This window comes from Oncorhynchus nerka, linkage group LG27, assembly GCF_034236695.1.
Source record: "Oncorhynchus nerka isolate Pitt River linkage group LG27, Oner_Uvic_2.0, whole genome shotgun sequence".
NCBI classification, from domain to species: Eukaryota; Metazoa; Chordata; class Actinopteri; order Salmoniformes; family Salmonidae; genus Oncorhynchus; species Oncorhynchus nerka.
The window spans coordinates 59031703-59057752 of NC_088422.1; the positions used below are offsets into that span (position 1 = coordinate 59031703).

The window sequence follows — 26050 nt, forward strand, 5'->3', positions numbered from 1 at the left end:
TGTGTTCACTCTGTTAAAAAAAATACCCCACCTTCATTCATTTAGACATTCTCCTTACATTTGATAAAGGCCGAACGAAATCGTTTCAGCACCTTACAAAATGTGCTGTAGGTGAGGATGCAATTCCTTGGTTTGCCCAATTTCGCATCTTGTTTTGGGAATATTACAATCCCTCGACGTATCCAACCGGCGAACATATCACCTATGCATCTGTGTTCGATTGCACTCGGTGGATGACACTTTTTTTGACGCGTCTCGACGTTGTCTTGTCTCAATTCAACAGGATCTATCTATTGAGTATCACCCCCATTCCCGAAAAAAGATCCACCGCTGCATCAGTGCTGGGAGCGAAACAATATAAAACGCAGGTCTTAGCGAGTATCAATAGCTCAGCCTATTCAAAGAAGCTGCGTCGGAGAGAGAACAAATTAAAGTTTATGTTCATATGTGAAATAACCCACGGTTAAGTTAGCGCATCACACATCTGTCCGTTGCCTCTACCTCCCCTATTTCCCATTGTGCGTGTTATTGAGGAGTTGTGCCTCGTCCAAATCGAGCATGTGCCGCAGCGCATGCAGAGCTCGATCATCCCCCAGTGGATAGAGCGGGTCACTACGCACCTCAGCCACCACCACTTCTAATACTGGGATAGTCAAATGCAACTGTTGTCACCTATCAAAGGTAACCCTCCAAAGTGCCATTGATATAATTTGACCGTCTACTATGCAACCAGATCGAAAGACACATGGGGCACATGCATCCTGCACCTGATGAGCACCTCATCTAATAACATCTCGAAGCGAATGCAAAACAAAAATATATATAAAACATGCACATCAAATGATTAAAAAATGGATAGCAAATCTGTGTCTCTAGTCAGCTTCAGACAGAAGTGGAGACAGTTTTTGATCTGTCTTCAAAGTATTGACCTAATGGACTAGTTGCAATTAACTTATGCCTACATTTACAGAATTCCATCATCAAATAGCATAGTATAAGAATAGATATTTTATTGTTCATTTGGTTAGAACGGAAATGTCTGCCTTTTTCCCAACACACCCAGAAACATGCTAGAGAGACAAGTGGTCAGCCTTCGTACAGTGCGCCTGGATGGAGAGCAAATGTTGTGCCACCAACCTCTAAGGCCAAAGTCAGCCTGATGTTATGGTAGCTGTATACTGATATTCTAATGCACTATTATTTATATATATATATATACACAGTGCCTTCTGAAAATATTCAAACCCCTTGACTTTTTCCACATTTTGTTGCATTACAGCCTTGTTCTAAAATGGATTAAATAAATAACAATCCTCAACAATCTACACACAATACCCCAAAACGACAAAGCGAAAACAAGTTTAGACATTTTTGCAAATTAATTAAAGATAAAAACAAAAATACCTTATTTACATAAGTATTCAGACCCTTTGCTATGAGACTCGAAATTGAGCTGAGGTGCATCCTGTTTCCATTGATCGTCCTTGAGATGTTTCTACAACTTGATTGGCGACCACCTGTGGTAAACTCAATTGATTGGGCATGATTTGGAAAGGCACACACCTGTCTCTATGAGGTCCCACAGTTGACAGTGCATGTCAGAGCAAAAACCAAGCCATGAGGTCAAAGGAGAGAGCCGAGACAGGATTGTGTCGAGGCACAGATCTGGGGAAGGGTACCAAAACATTTCTGCAGCATTGAATGTCCCCAAGAACACAGTGGCCTCCATCGTTCTTAAATGGAAGAAGTTTGGAACCACCAAGACTCTTCCTAAAGCTGGCTGTCCAGCCAAACTGAGAAATCAAGGGAGAAGGGCATTGGTCAGGGAGGTGACCAAGAACCCGATGGTCACGCTGACAGAGCTTCAGAGTTCCTTTGTGGAGATGGGAGATCCTTCCAGAAGGACAACCAACTCTGCAGCACTCCACCAAGCAGGCCTTTATAGTAGAGTGGCCAGACAGAAGCCACTCCTCAGTAAAGGGCACATGACAGCCCACTTGGAGTTTGCCAAAAGGCACCTAAAGGACTCAGACCATGAGAAACAAGATTCTCTGGTCTGATGAAACCAAGATTGAACTCTTTAGCTTGAATATCAAGCCTCATGTGTGGAGGCAACCTGGCACCATCCTACGGTGAAGCATGGTGGCGGCAGCATCATGCTGTGGGGATAGTTTTCAGCGGCAGGGACTGGGAGACCAGTCAGGATTGAGGGAAAGGTGAACGGAGCAAGGTACTGAGAGATCCTTGATGAAACCTGCTCCAGAGCACTCAGGACCTCAGACTGGGGCGAAGGTTCACCTTCCAACAGGACAACAACCCTAAGCACACAGCCAAGACAATGCAGGAGTAGCTTTGGGACAAGTCTCTGAATGTCCTTGAGTGTCCAAGTCAGAGCCCGAACCTGAACCCGCTCTAACATCTCTGGAGAGACCTGAAATTAGCTGTGCAGCGACGCTCCCCATCCAACCTCACACAGCTTGAGAGGACCTGTAGAGAAGAATGGGAGAAAATCCACAAATGGGGTATTGTGTGTAGGTTGAGGAGAGAAAAAACAACATTTAATACATTTTAGATTAAGGCTGTAACGTAACAAAATGCGGAAAAAGTCAAGGAGCCTGAATACTTTCCCCGGTGGGCCTGGCACCTACTACCCCGTTCAAAGGCACTTAATAATTTTGTCTTGTCCATTCACCCTCTGAATGGCACACATACACAATCCATGTCTCAATTGTCTCAAGGCTTAAAAATCATTATTTAACCTGTCTCCTTCCCTTCATCTACACTGATTGAAGTGGATTTAACAGGTGACATCAATAAGGGATCACAGATTCACCTGGATTCTCCTGGTCAGTCTATGTCATGGAAAGAGCTGGTGTTCTTAATGTTTTGTACACTCAGTGTGTATGTGCTTAAATACACTCACTGGCCAGTTTATTGGGTACACCCATCTAGCACCGGGTCGGACCCCCCTTTGCCTCCAGAAGAGCCTGATTTCTTTGGGGCATGGAAACATTGCTCAATTGGTATCAAGGGACCTAACGTGTGCCAGGAAAACATTCCCCACATCATTCCACCACAGCCACCAGCCTGTACCATTGACACCAGGCAGGATGAGGTTATGGACTCATGCTGCGTACACCAAAATCCTAACTCTGCCATCAGCATGACGCAACAGGAACCGGGATTCGTCGGAGCAGGTGATATTTTCCCACTTTTCAATTGTCCAGTGTTGGTGATTACGTGCACACTGGAGCCGCTTCTTCTTGTTTTTAGCTGATACACTCTTAGAAAAAAAAGGGTTCCAGAAGGGTTCTTCGGCTGTCCCCATAGGAGAACCCATTTTGGTTCCAGGTAGAACTCTCTGGGGAAAGGGTTCAACATGGAACCCAATAGGGTTCTATCTGGATCCAAAAGGGTTCTACCTGGAACCAAAAATGGTTCTTCAAAGGGTTCTCCTATGGGGACAGCGGAAGAACCCTTTTAGGTTCTAGATAGTACATTTTTTTCTTAGAGTGTAGGAGTGGAACCCGTTTTGGTCGTCTGCTGCAATAGCCCATTTGTGACAAGGACCAACTAGTTGTGAGTTCGAAGAGCCCATTCTGCACCCCGCTTTTGTTCTGCGCCATTATTTGCCATTTTCCTTCTACCTCTCTTCAACGAGCTGTTTTCGCCCACAGAACTGCCACTGACTGGATGTTTTTTGTTTGTAAATTCCTAAGTCCACCACCGCTCGTTGGATCTACAGGTAGAGGGTAACATGTCTCAGGATCTCAAATCGAGGGTAATATTTCTCAGAGGATAACATGACTCATTAGTAATGAGAATAACATAACATGTCTCATTAGAGGATAACATAATAACACGTGTCATTAGTAACGAGGATAACATGTCTCAGACAGTAACATGTCTCATCAGCGGAGTTTGATGGTATGAGGTTATTATGTATGTGGAAATATGAAAGGAGAAAGTACTATTCCCGAATATGCTGTTACCAGAGATAAAGTAACATATGAAGAGTATAATGGGTTCCTAGAGATTTGATTAAGTAACAAAAGAAAAATATATATAATATACAACTTGCACACATACAAGTAGACGTCCGTAAGTGGTGTAAAAGGTATTAAGATAAATTAATAGTATAATGGGTTACTAGATTATGATTTTTTTTACATCAAGTTTTTATTATTTCAAGTCATAGGATTCATACAATACATTTAAACATATATTTTTTAACCCCACCGGCAATCTGATGGCATGTAAAATAAATCATGAGATAAAACCAATAATATTACTTAGTAAATCTGTTGAACAGTCATCATATAGCCTCAGAGATAGTGTAAAATTAATGATACACATTCATGGATGTTAAGGCCCATTGGTTAAGGGTTCAGAAATGTCCGCTCCTGCTTTTTTCAATGTGTCCAGAGTGGACACCGTGGCCCTATGGATTCTTGTCATGGAGAGTTCCATAAGTACAATTTCCTTAAATGTGAGCTGTGCCACCAGATACTCTGGGTTCGAGCCCAGGCTCTGTCTCAGCCGGCCTCGACCGGCAGGTCCATGGGGCGATGCACAATTGGCCTAGCGTCATCCAGGTTAGGGAGGGTTTGGCTGGTAGGGATATCCTTGTCTCATCGCGCACTAGCGACTCCTGTGGCGGGCCGGGCGCAGTGCAGGCTGACCAAGGTCGCTAGGGGCACGGTGTTTCCTCCGACACATTGGTGCGGCATGACTCTCGACCTTCATCTCTCCCGAGCCCGTACGTAGTAACTACTAAAAACAATTGGATACTATGAAATTGGGGCGATAATTTTTTATTATTTTTAAAACTGTAAGCAGCCATTGTTGCAATGGTAACTGATGAGGTGGAATAAACCATTTTTTTAATATATATTTTTAATTTTACCCACTTTTTCTCCCCGATTTCCAGGTATCCAATTGTTAGTAATTACTATCTTGTCTCATTCAATTCCAGTGGGTGAGAAGTTTACAGTTGACTGTGCCTTTAAACAGCTTGGAAAATTACAGAAAATTATGTCATGGCTTTAGAAGCTTCTGATAGGCTAATTGACACAATTTGAGTCAATTGGAGGTGTAACAGGGGATGTATTTCAAGGCCGTACCTTCAAACTCAGTGCCTATTTGCTTGACATCATGGGGAAATCAAAAGAAATCAGCCAAGACCTCAGAATTGTTTGCAGGAGGGGGAATGGTGCACTTCACAAAATATATGGCATCATGAGGGAGGAAAATTAATGTGAATATATTGAAACAATAGTACGCAGGTATAAACACCATGGGACCACGCATTCGACATACCGCTCAGGAAGGAGACGCGTTCTGTCTCCTAGAGATTAATGTACTTTGGTGCGAAAAGTGAAAATCACCCCAAAACAACAGCAAAGGACCTTGTGAAGATGCTGGAGGAAACAGGCACAAAGTGTCTATATCCAAAGTAAAATGAGTCCTATATCGACATAAACTGAAAGGCCTCTCAGCAGGGAAGAAGCCACTGCTCCAAAACCACCGTAAAAAAAGCCAGACTATGGTTTGCAACTGCACATGGGGACAAAGAGCGTACTTTTTGGAGAAATGTCCTCTGGTCTGATGAAACAAAAATAGAACTGTTCGTTAAATAGAACTGACCATCGTTATGTTTGGAGGAAAAAGGGGGAGGCTTGCAAGCCGAAGAATACCATCCCAACTGTGAAGCACGGGGGTGGCAGCATCATGTTGTGGGGGTGCTTTGCTGCAGGAAGGACTGGTGCACTTCACAAAATAGATGGCATCATGAAGTCGGAAAATTATGTCGATATATTGAAGCAACATTTCAAGACATCAGTCAGGAAGTTAAAGCTTGGTCGCAAATGGGTCTTCCAACGCATACTTACAAAGTTGTGGCAAAATGGCTTAAGGACAACAAAGTCAAGGTATTGGAGTGGCCATCACAAAGCTCTGACCTCAAATTCTATAGAACATTTGTGGGCAGAACTGAAAAAGTGTGTGCGAGCATGGAGGCCTACAAACCTGACTCAGTTACACCAGCTCTGTCAGGAGGAATGGGCCAAAATTCACCCAATTTATTGTGGGAAGCTTGTGGAAGGCTACCCGAAACATTTTACCCAAGTTAAACAATTTAAAGGAAATGCTACCAAATACTAATTGAGTGTACGTAAACTTCTGACCCACTGGGAATGTGATGAAATAAATAAAAGCTGAAATAAATCATTCTCTCTACTATTATTCTGACATTTCACATTCTTAAAATAAAGTGGTGATCCTAACTGACCTACAACAGGGAATTTTTACAGGGATTAAATATCAGGAATTGTGAAAAACTGAGCTTAAATGTATTTGGCTAAGGTGTATGTAAACTTCCGACTTCAAATGTACATATGCACACACTGTACATAGATCTTTCTATTTTTCTTTTCTTTTGTGTTATTGACTGTACGTTTGTTTATGTGTCACTCTGTGTTGCTATGCTTTATCTTGGCCATGTCTCAGTTGTAAATGAGAACGTGTTCTCAACTGGCCTACCTGGTTAAATAAAGGTAAAATAAAATAAAAGGTCAGTTAGTTCCAGTATATGTTTTTAGCTCAATTTCTCTCTGTTGAATAGTTGTTTTTAAGAGAGTCTTCCAGGATTTTACAAGGATTTTCCAGTTCACTGATTTTCTGAAACCTTAATTTCTGTAAATTAGAGGATAATTAGAGGATGTGTAGTGTTTCCTCATATGACACCTTTTACAACTAATTATACCATAGTTGAGTCTTCCACAGAGTGGTAATTTATTTTTTAAAATTATTTTAAATTGGATCTAAACTGAAAGATTATGTCAAGAGGTGTGTAGTAAGGTGTTATTAAACCTCAATCTCAGCGCACACGTTTTCATTGGGAAGAATTGAAATGTACAAAGAATGGGATTATGATCAGATAAAATGGCTGGTAATGTTTTTATATGTTCCATGTTACTTGTAATATCAGTAGATGTTAAAACACAGTAAATTCTCGAGAAATTCTTAAATCTAGCAGAAAAGGCATGTATAGTCCTTAGTTGTGGGATAATAAAATCTCCAGCAGTTGATCAGGCCCTGAAGACAGGATATGCATATAATTTTCTTACCATTGGAAAGAAAACACTTTGAAGTTTGTATGTTAAAATAATGTAGGAGACTATAACACAATAGTTATGGTAGGAGAAAATCCAAAGAAAAAAAAAAAGGATTTTTTATTTTTTGAGAGCCCATGCTCTTACAATGGAAATTTCAGAAAATAATGAATTCTAGCTCCCAGGATGTAATTCTTATGGCTTCCACAGAGTGTCAGCAGTCTATGTTCAAGGTTTCAGGCTTGTAACTTCCAAAATAAGTAAGAAATATGAGATTTAGTACAGGGACACACTCTTGGAAATTAGTGTTAGTGCGCGCGATGAAGACATGATGCACCTGCTAATATCGGTTTCCTATTTAACATACTTCTTTCTGTATGAAATATTATAGTTTGATTACATTTTAGGGTATCTGAGGAGTCAATAGAAACATATTTTGACTTGTTTTAAAGTTTAGCGGTAGATGTTCGGATTCTTTTCTCTGCATGTTGAACGAGTGAATTACTCAAATCGGTGCCGCCAACTAAACATACTTTTTTTTGGGATATAAAGAAGGATTTAATCTAACAAAGCAACACTACATGTTATAGCTGGGACCCTTTGGATGACAAATCAAATAAATATTTTCAAAAAGTAAGTGAATATTTAATCGCTATTTGTGAATTTATGAAACCTGTGCCAGTGGAAAAATATTTTGATGTGGGGCGCCGTCCTCAAACAATCGCATGGCATGTTTTCTCTGTAATAGCTACTGTAAATCAGACAATTCAGTTAGATTAACAAGAAATTAAGCTTTCAGACGATATAAGACACTTACATGTACATAAATGTTTAAAATCCACAATATTTATGATTATTGGTTTGAATTGCGCGCCCTCCAGTTTCACCGGAAGTTGTCCCGCTAGCGGGACCCTAGCAATAAGAAGCTTTTAAAGATCTCAATCTTAAGTGCATTGGAAGCATTCACTTGTGATGAGCTATGAGAAGGTTCAGATCTATATAGCTTAGAATCAATAATGGCATTCATGTTAGTTCCAATATTAAGCGTATATTCCGATAAATTGAGCATGCTTCTGGTTACAGAAGGAATCAAATCTTTGTCAATTGAGTTAGGAGCATAAATAGATACAAATTCTGTTTTCCTTTCATACAGAGTGGAACATGTGTAAGTAAATCTGTCCTATTTATCATTTTCACTTTTTTTCAATTGTAAAGGGTAGATGGTCTTCATGTAGAATAAGCACCCCTTTAGATATAAAGCAGGAAGCAGCTGCCAGTTTGTAGTATTTAAAAAAAAGTCTACCCTCTAAAATATGTATTTTGCAATAGTGCAATGTCAATTTTATTCCTATGTAATACGTCAAGACATTTAAATTTGCTTATTTGGCTCATTAGAACCCCTCAGATTACAGGCAATTATCACTAAACTAGCCATGTGTCACACCCTGACCATAGTTTGCTTTGTATGTTTCTATGTTTTGGTTGGTCAGGGTGTGAGCTGAGTGGGCATTCTATGTTACATGTCTAGTTTGTCTAGTTCTATGTTTGGCCTGATATGGTTCTCAATCAGAGGCAGGTGTTCGTCATTGTCTCTGATTGGGAACCATATTTAGGTAGCCTGTTTGGTGTTGGGTTTTGTGGGTGATTGTCCTTGTTACTGTCTCTGTGTTACTTTGCGCCAGTATTAGGCTGTTTTGGTTTTCGTGTTATGTTTATTGTTTTTGTATTTGATTCGTGTTTACTTTGTTTCATTAAACATGGATCGCAATAGCCACGCCGCATTTTGGTCTGACTCTCCTTCACATACAGAAAACCGTTACATCATGATCCATCTGTGGTGATGTGAATGGCAGTTTGATGGATAAAAGGGGAGAAAAGTAACTTACGACAGCAATAAAGTGACTCTTCAGTTGCCAACTAAATAAATGTCAACCAGATATTCCAGACAAAAAAACAGTACACACCTCCATTGTTGGATAAAATTATATATCAAATTACAAAACCCTTCAGATTGGCATTCCAGCCCAATAATCCTGCAAAATGTATCAAAACAATTGAAACAAAGAAACCCTCCCCTCCCTGACAGGTTAGAACACAACTGTCTGCCCTCTACCCTCAATGTTAGACCAGTGACTGAACGCAGCAGTGTCGATCACTAAAACCCTCCCAATACTCCTGAATGTCTCACTCCATTTCCTAAATATCTTGCATTAACTGACACAATGGAGATATTAGAAAGGCAAGAAATACTCAACTGACTGAATGATTAAGCCTTATTGTAGCACAAACATGGAAAACTAACTTGCTAAATAATTCAGTGGTGACAGTTTCAACAACAGTAGGTTATACTGAACACTACTGAATAGATAATCAGTTAGCTAGCTAACAGTTGGTACTATGACTTGCTTAGCTAGCTGCTAACATTATTAGCTGTAACTTTACTGTCCTAATCATCCAGCTAGCTGGAAAGCTAGTTCACTAGTTAGCTGGCTTGCTGGTGCTCCTTTATCGAAGTTCATAATGATCACAAGTAATTAGATCAGATGTTTCTCAAAACTCCTTGGAGTTGTGAATAAATCCTCTTGACCAGTTCACTTATTCCATAGGTTTCCTGTGTTTGCATGGCCCCGTTGTTGAGTCTTCCTCCTCACAACAGGACCAGCTGCGTGGTGCTCACTGCGGTGCTCGTGGTTGTCCTTGCCCACTGATGCCACAAACTTCTCCTGCGTCTTGTGCTGTGATGAATGACAGGCGCTCTCCCCTGTGTTTTGCTCAGAGCGTTGCTGAATAGACGACGAATGTCCGGAATGTTTGTTCCGGACCACGTTGAAGACTTTGCCACATTGGGAGGTGTGCGTGCTGTAGTCAGGGAAAAAACGTAGTACCTTACCACCATGGTGAATGAGCTCTGCTGCTCTGGCTCCTTGTAGAATGGCTTGGCGGTCATTGTACCGGAGGACCTTCAAGATCAGCGTCCTCGGTCTGTCTGAAGAATTACTAGTCCCAGGTCCTGAGTAGATGAGATGGGCTCTTTCTATCTCAACCTTGTGAGATATGGATGGGATCCATTTAGGGATCATTCTCTGTAGGAATTCGATCGGATCGTCAGTCTTGTCTCCTTTAAATAAATTAATCTTACATTTGAGTGACTTGAATGGTCCTCCATTTCAGCTGCATCTTCTCCAGTTGTGATTTTCCATTTGCTTTCCCTATTTTCACCTTGCAGATTGTCCACCTTAGTAGACAGATTGTCAATTGGTTCACCAACTACTTCTCAAATAGAGTTCAGTGTTCCAAATCGGAGGGCCTGTTGTCCGGACCTCTGGCAGTCTCTATGGGGGTACCACAGGGTTCAATTATCTTTTCTCTGTATATATCAATGATGTCGCTCTTGCTGCGGGTGATTCCTTGATCCACCTCTACACAGACGACACCATTCTGTATACATCTGGCCCTTCTTTGGACACTGTTACCAAACCTCCAAACGAGCTTCAATACCATACAACACTCCTTCCATGGCCTCCAATTGCTCTTAAATGCTAATAAAACTAAATGCATGCTCTTTAACCGATCGCTGCCCGCACCCGCCCGCCTGACTAGCATCACTACTCTGGACGGTTCTGACTTAGAATATGTGGACAACTACAAATACCTAGGTTTCTGGCTATACTGTAAACTCTCCTTCCAGACTCACATCAAGCATCTCCAATCCAAAATGAAATCTAGAACCGGCTTCCTATTTGCAAACAAAGCCTCCTTCACTCATGCTGCCAAACATACCCTTGTAAAACTGACTATCCTACCGATCCTCGACTTCGGCGATGTCATTTACAAAATAGCCTCCAACACTCTACTCAGCAAACTGGATGCAGTCTATCACAGTGCCATCCGTTTTGTCACCAAAGCCCAATATACCACCCACCACTGCAACCTGTATGCTCTCGTCGGCTGGCCCTCGCTGCATATTCTTCGCCAGACCCATCTATAAGTATTTGCTAGGTAAAGCTCCACCTTATCTCAGCTCACTGGCCACCATAACAACACCTATCCGTAGCACGCACTCTAGCAGGTATATCTCACTGGTCATCCCCAATGCCAACACCTACTTTGGCCGCCTTTCCTTCCACTTCTCTGCTGCCAATGACTGGAACGAATTGCAAAAATCGTTGGAGACATATCTCCCTCACTAACTTTAAGGATCAGCTGTCTGAGCAGTTTACCGATCGCTGCAGCTGTACATAGCCCATCTGTAAATAGCCCATCCAACTACCTACCTCATCCCCATATTGTTTTTATTTACTTTTTTGCTCTTTTGCACACCAGTATTTCTACTTGCACATCATCATCTGCACATCTATCACTCCAGTGTTAATTTGCTAAATTGTAGTTACTTCGCTACTATGGCCTATGTATTGCCTTACCTCCTTACTCCATTTGCACACACTGTATATAGATTTTTTTCTATTGTGTTATTGACTGTACATTTGTTTATTCCATGTGTAACTCTGTGTTGTTTTTTGCTGCACTTCTTTGCTTTATCTTGGCCAGGTCGCAGTTGTAAATGAGAACTTGTTCTCAACTGGCCTACCTGGTTAAATAAAGGTGGGGGAAAAAATCCCTTTCATCCTTCGCTCAACGTCGATCGTAAGAGCTTCAACAGTCTCTAAAAAGTCTCTTGATGTTTTCTGTTGAGTGGTTCGACCGCCTCAGCTAACACCCGTTGCAGTATATCCTTGAGAGAGTTCTATTGCTTGGCTAACGCCTCAGAAATCGCACCAGCTATGAAGGCCTCAGTTTCAGTGCTGAGGTCTGTCTTCTGACGCATAACTATGGAGGAAGAAGTCAGAGAAGTGTCGTTTGTCTTGCCTCCTTGGGTAGTCGGCATTGGTAGTCAGTCTTTGTTGTTTGTCGTTTAAGAGTTCCTTATAGAAATAATGTAATAAAATAAATATGAAAAAGGGAATACCTAGTCAGTTGTACAACTGAATGCATTCAACTGAAACATGTCTTCCACATTTAACCCCTCAATGAACCATAAACAATTAATGAACATGCACATGTGGAACAGTCGTTAAGACACTAACAGCTTACAGACGGTAGGCAATTAAGGTAACAGTTATGAAAACTTAGGACACTAAAGAGGCCTTTCTACTCACTCTGAAAAACAGCAAAAGAAAGATGCCCAGGGTCCCTGCTCATTTGCGTGAACGTGCCTTAGGCATGCTGCAAGGAGGCATGTGTGGCCAGAGCAATAAAATGCAATGTCCGTACTGTGAGACGCCAAAGATAGTGCTACAGGGAGACAGGATGGACAGCTGACATGTAGCAATACCTACACAGGATCGGTACATCCGAACATCACACCTGCGGGACAGGTACAGGATGGCAACAACAACTGCCCGAGTTACACCAGGAACGCACAATCCCTCTATCAGTGCTCAAGACTGTCCGCAATAGGCTGAGAGAGGCTGGACTGAGGGCTTGTAGGCCTGGTGTAATCACCAGCAACAACGTCGCCTATGGGCACAAACCCACCGTCGCTGGACCAGACAGGACTGGCAAAAAGTGCTCTTCACTGACGAGTCGCGGTTTTGTCTCAACTGGGGTGATGGTCGGATTTGCATTTATTGTCGAAGGAAGGAGCGTTACACCGAGGCCTGTACTCTGGAGCAGGATCGATTTGGAGGCGGAGGGTCCGTCATGGTCTGGGGCAGTGTGTTACAGCATCATCGGACTGAGCTTGTTGTCTTTGCAGGTAATCTTAACGCTGTGTATTACAGGGAAGACATGCTCCTCCCTCATGTGGTACCCTTCCTGCAGGCTCATCCTGACTTGACCCTCCTGCATGACAGGACTGAATGCAGCAGAGCCTGGCCAGCTAGGGACATGGCTAACTTTCCCTACCATTGCTTCATTGGTAACATAAGCTCCAGATCTCTTTGCTCCAGTGCAAAGTGTACATTTTAGTAACAATTTATTTGACAGTCTGGTAAACAATGTGTTTAGTTATTGTCCATTAAGAGACCTACAGACACTAGCCACCACCCTTCTTGGTTTGGTCCAACCAGTGGTGTAAAGCACTTACGTAAAAGTACTACTTAAGTAGTACTCATTTATATTTTTGACAAGTTTTACTCCACTACATTCCTAATGAAAGTAAGTTTTACTACATACATTTTCCCTGACACCCAAAAGTACTCATTACATGCTTAGCAGGACAGAACCAATTCACAGACTTATAAGGAGACCACCCCTGGTCAACCCTACTGCCTCTGATCTGGCGGATTCACTAAACACAAATGCTTTGTTTCTAAATGATGTCTGAGTGATGGAGTGTACCCCTGGTCCTGGCTATCTGTAAATGAAAAAGAAAACAAGAAAACGGTTTGCTTAATATAAGGAATGTGAAATGATTTATACTTTTACTTTTGATAGATAAGTGTATTTAAAACCAAATACTTCTATACTTTTTCTCAAGTAGCGTTTTGCTGGGTGACTTTCATTTTTACTTGAGTCATTTTCTATTAAGGTGTTAACTTTTACTCAAGTATGACAATTGGATACTTTTCCCAACACTGGATTTATCTTCAAGTGTGAGCATGGTTGGTGAAGGTGTCAGAAATGATAAAATACTAGAGTCACTTACTTAGCATATTCCCCTATAAAAGGATTAATATTAAACTGAATAATGGCTTAGTCAAATGATTGCACTTTCATGAAAATTAACCTATGCCAAATAAGATTCTTTAGAGATAAGCCTCGATTTAGCCATCTTATGCATCGGCAACATATAAAGGCAGCCAATGGTTCAGAAGGAATGCAATAATTATGATACACCACAGAATGGGATTGTCAACCGAGTGCCTTCATTGGTCAAATAGACAGAACCTCTACAAGTGTCGTCACACAACCATCTCTGTTACATATTAATGTATCCAAGGAATATCTATAGTGCGGACAACACTGTTTCGAGTCTGAAATGACAGAGGATTTGGTGTGCTGTCCTCTTTCTGAGAGGGGGCTGACAGGCACCTACGCTATAAGAGATGGAGGCGTTATATGTGTTTCCCATGCGTTGGCAGTGTTACATGTTGTTTCTAGTGGGAGCATTCTGCCTTGTGTTTTGACACACATAGTCTAAAGGTGTGAGCTTGTGTGGGTGAATTGACCTTGAGTTACAGACCTGAGCCTGTCCACGTACCAAAGGAGCTAAACCACTATATTTACACTTAGACAGACAGGTAAGACAAATCTCAGTATTCCAAGGCAACAGAGCTTAAAAGATTTGAGTCCACCCCCGTGCAAGGTATAAGAAAGGTCCTTGTCGGATTAAAGCAATCATATATGGAGCAATACCCTTATGATAATATCTATACGTGCAGAGAATAACATAGCTGGGGCAACCCTTCTTGGTCACTAAATCAAAAGGGAGAACAGATGAGCATGTTGACTTTGCAGACTCTTGTGTTCATTGCTGATTTCATTGACTATCTCTGCCTCTAAATTTCATTCCTTAGTGTGTGTGTGTGTGTGTGTGTGTGTGTGTGTGTGTGTGTGTGTGTGTGTGTGTGTGTGTGTGTGTAACTAGTGTATATCTGAATGGCATGCGTGTTACCCCTGAATATTTATGTTTGACTGTAATTTTTGTATTTGTCATGCTCAAAATAGATGATACAACTTGTGGAGAGGTAGAACTTGATCTGGAAGGGTTCCAATCTTTTCAATGTGACTAAACTGAATAGAAGAAAAATACAGGACAACTGCCATTGATAAATTGATAGTGTAATGTTTATTTGAATTCTAATGGTTTTATATTGTGTGAATGTTAAATTGTTACTGTTGTTGAAAAGTTGAAAGACTTTAATGAGATTTGATTTTGAGATGTACTGTACAAATGTAATCTCTTAATTGTCTCCCCTTTTCACCTTCTAATTTGCTTGGGTACCCTGACTGTAGCGTTTTATAATGCAATAATATAATAATACAATAACAATAATACATTTTTCCTCATTTCAAAAGACTCTGTGTAGCACAGATTATTTGATCAACTAATTGACGATTTAATCTGAACATTTCATGTAATCTAATTCAACATCATTTTGGTGATACATTTGTCCTCCCTTCTTCCCTCCCCTGGATGCCTGCATTGACTTACATCAAATTACTTTTTATAGATGATCTAATCTTGTCCACCGCACAGTAACAATAGCCTTAAGATGTCACTCTTTGCACCTTTCATCGTGGCCACAAACATCTAAGAGGGCTATGTTGATGTAGAATAATCTATTCTCTTAATGAGTGAAGTAGCTTCCAACGGTATACTATCTTTGTCCTCCCAAACCTACTATTGGTATTGGCTCATGACCAAACAGAAAATGACTCATCTGACTTTGTCTGTATTCTTAATGTGATTTGATTAGAATCTCTCTTTGCGCATCTGAATATCTCAGATTTTGATGGCATTATCTCTGACAAACATCTTTAACAGAGCCACAGCAATGTCCTCTGAGCGGTTGTGAGTCATTGATTGAAATGGTAGATAAAGGCCATCATTTTAGATGTTCATTTGGGAGACCAAGAGGGAATGTTATGTGGTCTGAGAAAATCTCATTTAGGAAACCTGCCACTATGGCCATAATCATATTCAGGTTAAAATAGTGATACAACAGATGAAATACTTTTGTCTGGTGCTTTGGCAAATGTGGCACACATAACCCTATATGCCACCCTTCATATAGGATGACATTTACTTAATGATTTGGGGTGCCCTTGTAAAGGGAGTCTGAAGGCCTTATAAGATAAACGTTGTTTAAAGTGTGACCTAACATGCTGACCAGACCGCTTGGGCACATCCGCATGCACCATTGCACGCATGTTGATTTTGTCCACCCACACCAGATGCGATCAGGACATGCAGGTTGAAATACCAAAACGAACTCTGAACCAACCACATTGTGGAAGCATTATGTACTGCACCCACTTAAGGAAGCTGCAGCTGGCCATCATGGCAACACGGTGGATGACACCAGTGAGGGCGGGGACAGACTGCAGATGTGGCAGCCGACTAAACAACATGAGTCACGGAAACATCACCATCACCATCTCCGCCGGCCTATTCGAAACAACGGTAGCGAAATAGGGATAGACAGTACTTATTTAGGGTTGTGTGTTTATTAGGTACCAAACTGGGCAAGACTAACTGAAACAGGGAGGGCCTACCTGGACATATTTTTATTTTCTGATACAAAAAGATCTCTGTTCAGTGCCCTAATGAACACAACACTGTTGTTTATCAAAGAAGGTTACAATTGTTTTTCATTACATTGAGTTATATTATGTTGCATGTGAGCTGCATGTGAGCTGTTGTGTAATATATTGTAGTGCAGCCATGCACAGTGTCTGCTGTTTAATTTAATTTAATTGTCTAGGACTATGTGCTAATTGATCTAAATCATTAATTATACTATTTGATGTTGCACTAGCACCGTTTGATAAATACTGAACAAAAATATAAACACAACATGCAACATTTTCTAAGATTTTACAGTTCATATGAGGAAATCAGTCAATTGAAATACATTCAATAGGAACCTAATCTATGGATTTCACATGCCTGGGCAGGGCATAGGCCCACCCACTGGGGAGCCAGACCCAGTCAATCAGAATGAGATTTTCCTCACAAAAGGGCCTTATAACAAACAGAAATATGCTGTCACACAATGGCGCCGACGGAGATGGCAGCATCGCGACTAGCTCTTAAGCAACTCTGCAGTATTTTGTTTGTTTATGTACTATTTTTTAAAAACATTATCAGCTCAGGAATTGTTTTGTGTCATTACATACACCGGGAAGAACTATTGGATATTAGAGCAGCGGCAACTCAACAGAACATCCAGCATCACAACCAGGATTACTACTTCCCTGGAGCGGATCCTTTGTTTGCTCTCCCGAGAGCAATCACACTTATTCCAGAGGCTGACCCAAAACAACGCCGGCGAAGGAGAGGTACTAGAGGCGGTCTTCTGGTCCGACTCAGGAAACGTGCACACCACCCACTGCTCCCGAGTATTTTACTGGATAATAAAATTAATGAGCTCAAGGCGAGAATTGCTTTTCAGAGGGACACCAGGAATTGTAACATATTCCGCTTTACGGAAACATGGCTCTCTCAAGATATACTGTCTGACTCTGTAAAGCCAGTTTATATCTTTTATGATTAACGACTTATGGTGTAACTGTGATAACATACAGGAACTCAAGTCCTTATGTTCACCCGACTTAGAATATCTCACAATTAAATGCCGACCTTACTATCTCCTGAGATCATTTATGTCAATAATAGCCATAGCGGTCTACACCCCCCAAGCGAATACCACGATGGCCCTCGAAGAACTTCACTGTGGATAGATGGGAGCCGTGGATAGATGGGAGCATTCGCGCAAAACTGACAGCACAAACTACTTCATTTAACCAGGGCAAGACGACTGGGAATATAGAAGAATACAAATAGTGTAGTTACTCACTCTGGAAAGTAATCAAGCAGACTAAACGTCGGTATAGGGACAAAGTTGAGTCCCAGTTCAACGGCTCAGACACGAGACATATGTGGCAGGGTCTACAGAGAATCACGGATAATAAAAGGAAAACCAGCCATGTCGCGGACACCAACGTCTTGCTTCCGGACAGGCTGAACACCTTTGCTCACTTTGAGGATATTACAGTGCCACCGATGTGGCCTGCTACCAAGGACTGTGGGCTCTCCTTCTCCACGGCCGACGTGAGTTACAGGCTGACGACACTGCTCGCGTCGAATACTTGAGTGTTGCAAAATAAATTTAGACATGTTATTCAGTTATTGCGCCAACGAGCGTCTGCATTGCCAAGGGCTAAAATAGACACAGATCGCGCTGCAAATCCTGCCTCTCCCATCTCATTGGTTTGTAGAAGGAGGTACCCACGTCCTATCTCCTCATTGGTTATACCCACGTGGGTGACAGAAAGATGAACGAGGTCAGTGGTGGTAATGCACCTAATTTATGAAAGTTACCAATCGCAATATAAAGAGAAGAAAAAGCCAGGAAGGAAGAGAAATGACTAGAAACGATTCGGTTGACAGTTTTATGTGTGGATTAATTGGCAGAGTAGAGGACCTTGTGCATTTCAGGTTAAATAACAACTCAATGCTTGTATCCCAGGACAAATCAGCTAGCAACAGCAAGCTAGCTAAATAGGACAAATTAGCTAGCAAGTGCCAGCTAGCTAGCTAAATGCCATAAATGTTTAATGCTTTTCGACCTGTCCCTAAATTAATATAATTGGTTCAGAGTTTGTTTTGATATTTTAACATGCGTGTCGTGATCGCGTTTGGTAGTGGGGGAACAAAATACATTTATGCACAATGGCGCACTCGCGCAGCAGGTTTGGGTTCCGTGTAAGACATTAAAGAGTGTTAACCCTCACATGGCTGACAGCCCAGATGGTATCAGAATCTATCCCTATCCCAGTATGTTGTCCCCACATGCTACGAGATAGGGACAATGGTGGCTAAGAAAGCAAAGGTAATTTAACTAAATGACTATCGCCCCATATCACTCACCTCTGTCATCATGAAGTGCTTTGAGAGACTATTTAAGTATCATATCACCTCCACCTTACCTGCCACCCTAGACCCTCTTCAGTTTACTTACCGCCCAAAAAGATCCACAGACGAGGCAAATTGCCACCACACTGCCCTGTCCCATCTGGACAAGAGGCATACCTATGTAAGAATTCTGTTCATTGACTATAGCTCAGAATTCAACACCATAGTACCCTCCAAGCTCATAATCAAGGTCGAGGCCCTGGGCCTGTACCCCGCCCTGTGCAACTGGGTCCTGGACTTCCTGATGGGTCACCCCCAGGTGGTGAAGGTAGGAAACAACACCTCCACTTCATTGATCCTCAACACTGGGGCTCCACAAGGGTGCATGCTCAGCCCCCTCCTGTACTCCCTGTTCACCCATGACTGCGTGGCCAAGCACGCCAACTCAATCATCAAGTGTGCAGACGACACAACAGTAGTAGGTTTGATTACCAACAACGAAGAGACAGCTTACAGGGAGGAGGTAAGAGCTCTGGGAGTGTGGTGTCAGGAAAATAACTTCTCACTCAACATCAACAAAACTAAGGAGATTATGGTGGACTTCAGGAAACCGCAGAGGGAGCATCCCCCATCCACATCGATGGGACTGCCGTGGAGAAGGTGGAAAGCTTCAAGCTCCTTAGCGTACACATCACTGACAAACTGAAATGGTCCACCCACACAGACAGTGTGTTGAAGAAGGCGCAACAGTGCCTCTTTAACCTCAGGAGGCTAAAGAAATGTGGCTTAACACCTAAAACCCTCACAAACTTTTACAGATGCACAATTGAGAGGATCCTCTCGGGCTGTACCACAGCCTGGTACGGCAACTGCACCGCCCACAACCGCAAATCTCTCCAGAGGGTGCCTAACGCACTACCAGGGGCAAAATTCCCGCCCTCCTGGACATCTACAACACACACTTTTTGAAATGCCAAAAAGATCATCATGGACATCAACCACCCGAGCCAGAAGGCGAGGTCAGTACAGGTGCATCAAAGCTGGAACCGAGAAACTGAAAAACAGCTTCGATCTCAAGGCCATCAGACTGCTAAACAGCAATCACTACCGGCTACCTATAGACATATATTAGGATTCAATGGCCATTTTAAGGAAATTAAACACTAGCCACTTTAATAATGTCTCTGTATCTTGCATTTCTCATCTCATATGTGTAAACTGTACTCTATACTATTCCACAGTATCTTAGTCACTTTCATTGTTTTGGAATATTGCATCACCCATCTCATATGTATATATACTGTACTCTATACTATGCCACTGTGTCTTAGTCCAATGCCGCTCTGACATATGTATATTCTTAATCCATTCCTTAATTAGATGTACGTGTATTTTGGGTATACAGTTGAAGTCAGAAGTTTACATACACATTAGCCAAATACATTTGAACTCAGTTTCTCACAATTCCTGACATTTAATCCTACTAAAAATTCCCTGTTTTAGGTCAGTTAGGATTACCACATAATTTTAAGAATGTGAAATGGCAGAATAATAGTAGAGAGAATGATTTATTTCAGCTTTTATTTCTTTCATCACATTCCCAGTGGGTCAGAAGTTTACGTACACTCAATTAGTATTTGGTAGCATTGCCTTTATATTGTTTATCTTGAGTCAAACGTTTCGGGTAGCCTTCCACAAGCTTCCCACAATAAGTTGGGTGGATTTTGGCCCATTCCTGCTGACAGAGCTGATGTAATGGAGTCAGGTTTGTAAGGCCTCTTTGCTCGCACATGCTTTTTCTGTTCTGCCCTCAAATGTTCAATGGGATTGAGGTCAGGGCTTGTGATGGCTACTCCAATACCTTGACCTTGTTGTCCTTAAGCCATTTTGCCACAACTTTAGAAGTATGCTTGAGGTCATTGTCCATTTGGAAGACCCATTTGCGACCAAGCTTTAACTTCCTGACTGATGTCTTGAGATGTTGATTCAATATATCCACATAATTGTCCTACCTCATACCTTTTTTTTCCAGAGGTCTTGGCTGATTTCTTTTGATTTTCCCATGTCAAGCAAAGAGGCACTGAGTTACATCCGCAGGTACAATACATCCGCAGGTACACCTCCAATTGACTCAAATTATGTCAATTAGCCTATCAGAAACTTCTAAAGCCATGACATCATTTTCTGGAATTTTCCAAGCTGTTTAAAAGGCATAGTCAACTTAGTGTATGCTAATTTCTGACCCACTAGAATTGTGATACAGTGAATTACAAGTAAAACAATTGTTGGAAAAATGACTTGTGTCATGCACAACGTAGGTGTCCTGACTTGCCAAAACTATAGTTTATAAGAAATTTGTGGAGTGGTTGAAAAACTAGTTTTAATGACTCCAACCTAAATGTATGTGAACTTCCAACTTCAACTGTTTGTTGTGAAACTGTTAGATATTACTGCACTGTCAGAGCTAGAAGCACAAGCATTTCACTACACCTGCTAAACACGTGTATTTGATCAGTAAAATTAGATTTGAAATACTCCTTTGCCTCCCACCCCCACAGATGATCCTGCAGGTGAAGAAGCAGGATGTGGAGATCCTGAGCTGGCATGGTTACACATGGTCTGCTGTTGTGAGGCCGGTTAGATGTACTGCCAAATTCTCTAAAACGATGTAGACGGCTTATGGTAGAATAATTAACATTCAGTTCTCTGGCAACAATCCTGCAGTCAGCATGCCAATTGCACGCTCCCTCAGAACTTGAGACATCTGTGGCATTGTGTTGACAAAACTGCATATTTTAAAGTGGCCTTAATGCCCCCAGCACAAGGTGCACCTGTGTAATGATCATGCTATTTAATCAGCTTCTTGATATGCCACACCTATCAGGTGGATTTATTATCTTGGCAAAAGAGAAATTCTTACTAACAAGTGTGCTTAAAATTAGAGCGAAATAAGCTTTTTGTGTGTGTATGGAACATTTCTGGAATTTTTTATTTCAGCTCATAAAACCAACACTTTACAAGTTGCGTTTATATTTGTGTTCTGTGTAGCTCACAATGGCAGCAGAAAAGTAGCTCATGCAATAAAAAAAGTTTACATTAAACGAATTGCAGACCGGTTTGAGCTGTCTTGCCAAGTCCTATGGTTATTGCCATGCCATTAGTTGACTATACAACACAACAGATCTGAGACCAGGCCAGTGTTTCAACTTACTGGTATGAATGCGGTCATTGACAGGATCTGAACTATCAGAGCAAACGTTTGCCACACTCCCAGGGGGTGTGTAACCTCAAGGAGTGGTCCTACGAGGTCAACCTGAAAGTCTGTCCATCCGGGGCCAACCCCTACGTTATACCTGCATCAAATGCAAGACAGACAACTCCAACTGTGATCGCATAAGCATGGCAACACCCAGCTGTGTAGTTAACCCACTAGAAGCGTAATACTGTAGAGTTGAACTGTGGCTGCTCCAACACCCTATGTAAAGCAACAGTTGGACTATTTTACGATACTGTTGTCATCATTGATGTGCTCACAGAATAAAACACTTTAGTCAAAGTATTTGCTTTTAAATTACTCAAGTATCAAAAGTAAATGTAATTGCTACAATACACTTAAGTATCAAGTAAGAGTATAAATAAGACAATTATATTAAACAAACCAGAGCCGCGTGTTCTTTATTTATTGATACCCAGGGGCACAGGCCAACACTAAGATATCATTTACAAACAAAGCATGTGCTTAGTGAGTCCGCCATATCAGAGGCAGTAGGGATGTTCTCTTGATAAATGTGAATTAGACCATTTTCTTTCCTGTTACACATTCAAAACGTAACAAGTACTTTTGGGTGTCAAGGAAAATGTAGAGTAAAAAGTACATAATTTTATTTAGCAATGTAGTGAAGTAAAAGTAGTCAAGATATAGTAAAGTACAGAACAAAAGAACACTAAAGTAGTACTTCCCAGTATTTTTATACCACTGTGACTATGGGTCATTTATCACTACCCATAAATAGCCCTAATATGTCACAGAAAATAATTGTGAAATTGCACTAAACACCCTTTATTGGAGCTCATCTGTGGTAAAGCAGCACACTAGTTTTAGCCGCTTAACACCTCGTGGACATTTGAAGGAAATTGATGCAAAACCACACATACAATACTGAAGAAGCCACCAGTCACATCACCGATAATTATTATAAACATTTTGTAGGCCTGAACACAAGGGTTGGATTGTGGACACTCACATTTTAATAATGATTTAAGACCAATGTAATTGACAGCTGTGGGCACAAAACAAATATGTAAATCACTAATCAAAACAAGTGGAAAATTGCAAAAACCATAATGCAGAATGGTAGAAAATGAAACAGAAAAGTCCTCACGCATGCATACTTTCGAAAAAGGTCAAAACAAATCTCCGTCATATACCTTTTTCCCCCCTTGCATGAGTTCTCGTAGCGAGGCACCGGTGAAGTGTATGTGCATAATTGAATTGACCATTTCTTATTCTCGCTCTACAGAAAAAAAAATACAATTATTGACCTCAACAACAGTCATAGTTGAAGGTCTAAGTGTGGGGGAAGACTAGCCAGCGTACTTGTTGCGGATGATCTCGCCCCCGCCTCAACCTGCTCGTAGAGCCACTTGCGGTCACAGCGGCACTCCACGCCTGCGAGAGCTGCACTCGGGGCAGGGGTAGAAGCAGCCCATGCAGTCCGCGGCCAGGCAGTCACACATGTCCTTGCCGCAGGAGAGCAGGCGCCCTTTGCTGTCATACACTTTGCTCTTTGCCCCTATAGTCTGTCTGCAAATACACAAAAACGGAACGTATGACAGCCCTGTCCGTTTTCTCTGACCTGCCTCCTGCAAGTAACTACATTCTGAGTCTTGCACCATTTACAGAATGACACTGCTTTCTGCTGGATTACCTTCTCCCTTACACTAATTTTCACTGACTAGACTCTCCGGTAAAGAAGGCAACAATTTGAAACGCAATAATGAAAATAAGCATACATTGCAGCCTTTGAGGAAAGTAGCAGAGCAGTGCACCAATGCAGTGATGGATTCTGGAAACATGTGTCCACTCTTACCAGTCAGTGTTTGAGGAGACTCCTCGTTGTCTCCTGCCATCACCTCTTCCCTGCAAAAACAAAAAAAGAACTGAGTGAATGTTGATGACAGGGGGAAGTATGCTCTTGTGCATGTGAAAAAAGCCCCTGAAAAACAGCACTTAACTGTGCAAAAATTCGCAAACTCCCTATATGCAGCAACAGGATTTACACTAACATTCATTTAAACATCATTGAGGGGTGATTTACCAAAAAAAGTAAAGTATGAAATGTACGCGAGCTGAGAAAACATGAGACACACCATGCCAGTATCCCGGGTACTCTTTAGCCTTGCTCTTCTCCAGCGCCTTAGCCCTCTCCCGGTCTGATGGTGCCCCGAAGCGATTAGCCGCATGCGTCTTTGGTCATTATCCTCCTTTTTCGTAATTCAGGCTGCAATGTTTTTAACATGCATCTTATAGTCTAGTTGAATAAAAAATAAAAGACAGTAGGCAAAGCTCGATGGAGCAACTATGAAACCACCTATTAACTTCGATGAATCAGCAACGAAAATGGTGGGCACTGCATCTTCCCTAAGAAACTGTTTGCCATTGTAGTCTCGGAAACAATCTGGGTTCAAACTCTGAGCAGAGGCAAGTGTTAGGTGTAGGGATGAAGTTTTTCATCCCCAAACTTTGTACCCAATGGTTGGCAAGCTGAGGTTTACTGATGGGGAACCTAAGAACAACAGGACAAGAAACACTGCTTAACACAAGCAAGCGCAGCTGACACATGCATACATGTATTCCCTCTCTCTCGCACGTATAAACACACCTAATTTAGCTAGCTTGCTAACTAGACTCAACAGCCACTATCTAGTTAGCTGGCTAACAACTAGCGACAAGAACATTTGAAGAAAGAGTTTGCTAACGATAGTTTGAAGTCCTTTACTCCTTACCTGTAAAATCTTATTTCTGACCCTTTGATAAACTTGTTGGTGCAGCCGTTTACTGCACAGGTGACAGGCATGATGAACCTCCTGCTCGTATGGTCTGATGCCAATTTATTTAGTAACAATACAAACTATCAGAAGCGCGCTTCCAGAACTCCTGTGATTCTTCTTCTATTATATAATAGCGGTCTCCAAACAAACGTTTGCCGCCACCTACTGTGCTGGAGTGCGTAGTCAATCACGGTTTACAACATTAGCGCCACATGTCTAAATCCTCTTACCTAACTCAGTACTTCTGATAAAATAAAAAAAGAGCCCTTACGAACTTCCAATAGACCCTTCCCAATCACCAAAATTACTTCCAAACCCCACCAACCTCAATGACCCTTACACTTCAATCTTTCCCTCTCTTCAACATACTTACAACAATGTAACACATGCTCCACCATTTCATGACCATACACTCCTGAGACAAACCATTCACATGCTTGCCAACCAGCTGTAATGACGAGTGCAATGTCCTAGGCGCAATGGAGCAAACACCTCCTCTTCCTTCCTAATCAGACCTATGAACCTTGGTCCACCGACCTTTCTTTGGAGGGCATATTCTGTAAATGCCGGCTCTTGGGCTCAGAGTCCCATCACTTCTGCCACACATCTATCAAAATGGCTCTAATCTTACATTTCGCCTCACCTCTAACCAGTGGAACATTAGTATCAATTATATCTTGTTTTAAAGCTCTTTTGGCTAACTGGTCTACAATTGAATTCTCTTCCACACCCGAATGGGCTGGGACACAGCAGAATCTCACTACCACACCCAGTCTCTCAATTCTGCACAATAACCTTATTACTTCCAATAGTAGGCCACTCCTATTAGATTTTCCAGATGATAAACAATTCAATACAGACAGGGAACCTGAAGCCCACCATAATTCTGACAAGTTGTATGTCCTCCACCCACTAGAGGGCAACTACTATCACCAACAGTTCAACTGAGTATACTGACAATTTGTCTATTAGTCTTCAACATATCTGCACATCAAATTCAGGAACGTAAACACCCGCTCCTGAGCGACCCACTATCTGGGTCCTTGGATCCATCTGTGAAAAGTGCAAAAAAATGCATAAAATCTTCTACCAATGTACTTGTCAATCAGTTTCACTACATCATTGACTTCTGACCAATCATTCCGTTTCTCTACCAAGGTTGGATCAACAACAAGATCTGGGAGTAACCATGGAGGAATATTCTCTATCACCACAGAAGGGCCAACCTCAAACCACTCTCATCAGCAAGCATTTCCAACTGTCCAACCAAAACCACTGCCTTGTCTATTAGTATATTCCCAACAGT

At 41.7% G+C, this 26050-nt stretch overlaps 2 pseudogenes; one reads left to right on the top strand and one right to left on the bottom strand.

The window, feature by feature from the left end:
* Nucleotides 1-14091: 14091 nt before the first annotated feature.
* LOC115112517 (gonadotropin subunit beta-1-like) lies at nucleotides 14092-22134 on the top strand (annotated as a pseudogene).
* A 1143-nt stretch (nucleotides 22135-23277) lies between these two features.
* LOC115111096 (peroxynitrite isomerase THAP4-like) lies at nucleotides 23278-25870 on the bottom strand (annotated as a pseudogene).
* Between the last annotated feature and the right edge of the window lie 180 nt (nucleotides 25871-26050).